This window comes from Pteronotus mesoamericanus, unplaced genomic scaffold (genome assembly GCF_021234165.1).
Source record: "Pteronotus mesoamericanus isolate MK-2021 breed Mesoamerican mustached bat unplaced genomic scaffold, CSHL_Meso_final scaffold_45, whole genome shotgun sequence".
Lineage (NCBI taxonomy): Eukaryota > Metazoa > Chordata > Mammalia > Chiroptera > Mormoopidae > Pteronotus > Pteronotus mesoamericanus.
Window position 1 is genome coordinate 2,067,934 of NW_026555317.1, and position 5,374 is coordinate 2,073,307.

Below are 5,374 nucleotides of genomic sequence, written 5' to 3' on the forward strand. Positions count from 1 at the left end.
GAATATTATGAAAATTGTATATAACTATAAACACACATTGTACCATGTCAATTTCCTGAATTTGATATTGTGTTATAGTTTTGCAAGATGTAATATTGGAAAAATAAGGGGAAGTTTACACAAGAATGTTGCATTTTGTTTTACAATTTCCTATGAATCTAACTATTTTAACACAAAAACTTTAAAAAGAAAATTACATAGAAAAATGTGAAGAAAATGGTAAAGATTTTGTAAAAAATATTTTATACACACATTCACATACAAATGCATACACAAGAAATAAAAATGCCAAATAATCTCTTTTTATCAAACTGCAACTTATGAAAGTTAAAAACAACAAAAACTCAGGTGTGCAATAATAGAGAACTATTAAAATGAGCATTAAACATTCATCAGAGTAATAATACATGACAATATATGTGTGTATGTTTATATCTGAAAAAAACATACATCAAAAGTTTCTATTTTGTGATAGAATTATTAGTTAAGTTGTATTTTCTTCATTATATCAATTCTCATTTTATTTCCAGAATTTCTTAAATGACATATATTCTTTTTAAAATTAGAATAATAAGTAATTTATTTTAGTTTAAAATGTATTTAAAGTTTAAAGAAAAAGGATAACACCAAGTGGTTACTAAAGTTGCTACTTTATGTATTTACAGCTCTCTGTTCTATAAGCTAAAATAATGGCTCACTTCTGTACATCAGCATAATAGATTATTAGCAATTTTACACTGAGCAGTGCTTGAATGTGACATTGGAAATTCTCACTTATTTTAATCTTAAATATGTTTTCCAAAGATTTGTTAGCTTTTTCTTATGTGATCTAGCTGAACTGTTGTGTCTTTCTACAAAGGAAACGAAACCTTTCCTCCCTTCTCCTATTCTTGTCTGAAACAACATCGTCAATCTACTTAATGGTGAATAAGAATATTAGAGGCATGTGTGACAGTTGATGTGGAAAAATTAGGTTCCTGCTGGCAATTACCCATCAAGAGCAGGTTGACTGATTGCCAGAGTTAAAACACATGCAAACTGTCAGCCATCATAATAGGGCAAATATCCCAGAACCTTGGTGCAGCGTCAGGTAGAAATTCAGTTTGCACTGCTGGGAACCTGCCCTCGATGCCACACATTCATAATCTTCTCCCATCAAGCCAGGTCTACACATTCAGAGACGTCCATCATTCCAGCAGTCAAATATATGTCCTGTCAGATACATTCAATGGCTCTCATGATAAGTTGTACGAGAAGTGACATGCTACCCATGACTGAATAGAAGGGCATATCATATACAATTCCTGCTGTCATACTTTGTCATTCTATTTCTATATCTGGTGAGGGGCTTACCCTTGACATTTCCTAAGTTCAAATATTATGGCCAATTAATAGACAAGACAAAGGTAGAAAATAGTTTAATAAGTTGAATATAAAACACGACTGTGATGATAAAATAGGTAGGTCAAATAATTATTAGTTTGACTTTGAATTTTGAAAACAAGTGTATCAAGATTCAATAAGAAAATCAAAATGGGAAGCATGGTGACATTTAACTTCAAATATTGCTTAAATTGCAAAAGACATCCTAAGGATTGAGCACTGTGCTATGTCTTTTAGTGTGAAGATATATTTTTCATTACACAAATGAAATCTCTATAAATCAATGTTATATTTAAAAAGCATTTATTGAAATCTTATTTTGTGCCAAATCCTGGGCTAGAGAAAATGCTAGATTTGTTTGTGGCAGATAATACATTCTAAAATTAACCAAGCACTGCCCATGAGGGTCAGGTGGACAGACACTTTTTCCACCTCAGGTTTTTTCTAAAGTTTCTATTAATGGAATTTGATTAGAATAGTCTCACTAAATTCTTCAGCTAAACTTCTGTCCGTTTCTAGATTAGGGACATGAAGGAGAGAGCATACTCTTGACCTCTCTGAATTTTTTTTAAATCTTTCATTAAAAAATAAAAACAAACAAACAAACAAACAAACTGGTGTAGTTCAGTTGGTTGGAGTGTTGTCCCTGTCCCATATGTTGGAAGACACAGATCTGACACCTGGTCAGGGTACATACCTAGACTGTGGGTTTGGTCCCTGGTTGGAGCATGCAAGGAAGGCAACTGATTGATGTTTCTCTCCCCCTCTATCCCTTCCATTCTTTCTGGAATCAGTAAGTATGTCCTCAGGTGAAGATTAAAAATAATAAATAAAAAAGAGAAAAAATGGAAGGTAAGGAGAATAACTACTCTCCCTTAAACACCATTTATTTATTATCCCAGTGGCTGTTAGCTACAAAACTCTCTATTTAAGATCTTCATTGAGATCATATCTATGACTTAAACCTGCATGATTGTGGCCTCACAACTCTTATCCTTGCCTTACTGTAGCACATGCACCTGTAGCAACAGCACACATTTTGTCATCTCTTGGTTTTCTCTTCTTTCCAGAAATCTTTAATTTAAATATATAATTCTGACTACTGTTACTATCTTACCAGATTTCTAACTTGCTTGCTCTCTCCAGTCTTGCACTTTGTGATTCATGGTGAACATCATTTATTTTGGTTTATTTTCGTTCATTTTATTGTTTTTATAAATTTGTATGACTCTGATTACTCATTTGAATTTTTCCCATTACTTCATACCCTTACTTGCCATTTTTAAAAAAATTGACTCAGTTTTCTTTAAATAAATTTGAGAAAGGCACTAACAAAAAGGGATAAAACATGCAAAAGCTTTGAAAAGACAGTGGTGTTTGTTACCAAAAGCTGAACAACCTGATTTAGAAAGCAGAGCTTGAAAATGCCTGATAGCACAGAGGGCTAGTGGTCTAGATAAGAGAGTGAGCAGAAAAGGGAAATGACAAAGGGCAGCCAGACTTGGAACAAAATAAACTTCAACTTTTGTGTATCCACTCATTTAATAAGCATTTATTGAATAACTACTAGGATGCAGAATATATCTAAACAACTTGAAAACCTCAGTAAAGATGCTGTGTTTTTATGTACTTTCCATTCTTGTGCAAAGAGACAAAAAACAATTGATAACACATAATAAGTAAGAAAATTAGATGGTATATTAACAGGCAAAAACAATCTGTGAAAATAAACAAAAAATATATAGAAAAGAGTAAGGGGTTATGGAGCAACACATAAATTCACCCTGGCTTGCCTGGACAACAGGGCAGCTTGGAATACGCTTCCCACTCTCCCCGCAAGAAGGAATGTTACTGAATCCACCTCCTCAAGGGTTCTTCATTTCCTGGATAGAAAGGAAGGCCTACAGTTCCCAAGGCTCCCAAAGTCACCAGGTACTGGGAAACTGACTTTGTCAGACAACCCCTGTAAAGTAGACTTATCGACATGTCTGCCTGACACCCCAGTAATCTGCATATCCCTCACTGACGCAGTTGTTATCATGTTTGTCCGTGAAAACAACTGCGTCAGTGAGGGATATGCAGATTACCGGGACGGAAAGGAGACAGAAAAAGGGATGCAGGAATCTATCCTGGACTTCATATCCATATTGCATGTCCAACAGGATATGTTGGCCCTGGCTTGCTTCTCTCTGTAGAAAATGGGGGCTTCATGGAGTTACTGCTTTCTCTCCCTGTTTACCCTAGATTTCTAAGATTTCTGAGCAAAACTCGCCTCTTAACTCATACAATATGATCTGTGCAAATTATTCCAAGCCCTACTGCATGAGAAGTGACAATTACAAAAAGACATTTTTTAAATGCTTTTTTAATCCTCACCTGAAGATATGTTCATTGATTTTAGAGAGAGAGGAGGAAGGGAGAGAGAGACAGAGAGAGAGAAAGAACATCGATTGGTTGCCTCTCACATGCGCCCTGACCAGGAATAGAACAGGCAACCTAGGTGCACGCCCTGACTGCTGGGGCTCAATCCCACAACCTTTCGGTGTTGAGGGCAGCATTCCAACCCACTGAGCCGCCTGGCCAGGGCAAAGGGACATTTTTATTATTTAATTTGCAATATAAAATTATTATGAAGTGTTTATACACATAAAAAAGGATTTAAAATGTGTGTCTATAAAGAAAAGAAACCTTACCAGGCATTTTAACGGATAATTTAAGGAATCAGTAAAGCAGATTTTGAAGAAATTTTTTTAAAAGGGGGCCATAGTGAATTAGCAGAGCTAATAATTATAGAAAGCAACTACTACCCATAAAACTGGTGAACAAAGGGAAGGGTTTGGGGTTATCAGTTCCTAGAAGCTTAGAGAAAGTAATCCATGGAGCTGGGAGTCTGCTCCCTTAGTGGAGTCATCGTGGACCAAGGGCAGGGATCTCAGCCTCCTGGAGGGGGGCCCACACACACCTACCAGGCCTTCATGGGGAGGGCAGTTACCTTTTCCTAATTTTTTAAAATGTTATTGGTAAACTCAGATACATATTTTTGTTAGTAGTTTCTTTTGTTGTTAGGTTTTAAAACAACCCATCTCACTCAAAGCTCATACAAATATTCTCTTCATAAGCTTTTCTGCTAACATTTTTACAGGTTCACTTTTTTTCACCTTTCACACTTTAATGCATCTACAATTTATTGTGGGATGAGATCAAATTAGAGATATAACTTTGTTTTTACAAATGGGCAGTCAATTTTTTCAATACCATATAATAAGTAATCTTTTCTTGGTAATACAGTGAATGCTGGGCTTCAGCCCCAAGGTTTTTGATTTAATAAGTCTGGTATAAGACCTGAAAATTTACATTTCTAACAAGTCCCAGGTGATTCCAATAATGCTGGTCTAGGTGTCACACTATTCTTCAAAATAAGCTTTATAATCATATTTGCCATGTTTCAAGAAATGCTAGTCTTGAAGCTAATTTGAAGGATATTAATTCCCTTTAAATTCTTTGAAGACCTTACTTTCATGAACTTTTCTTCTGAACTCTACAGATAAAATCACAGTATGCTTCTTTGCCTCACTGACTGGGTTTACTGTAGACAATTCTGTGTTCAAATTCCAGTTTCTAACACATTGAGAGCTTACTATATTTACTCACTCTGCTCTGATCAAATGTATTTTTCTATACACTACCTTATCGTCTAATACCCTAAACAAATTTATATGTCAACTATTTTAACACTAGGATGCATTGGTAAAGCAGATGCTTCTATTTCTATCCCCTCTTCTCTTGCAGACTGGACTTTGGTAGTGATGTGGACAGTCCCGTCCTCCTAAAGCTCTGCTCCCACCTCTGCCCTTGTCATGTCCTTCCTAACGCTTTCTGGAATTTAATGTTCCTGCTGGTTTCTTGGTAGATAAGAGAAAGCAGGATTAAGACCCTGTGTTTAGAAATAATATTCTGATCCCTTCACCAGAAAACATCTGGGGGAATGTTA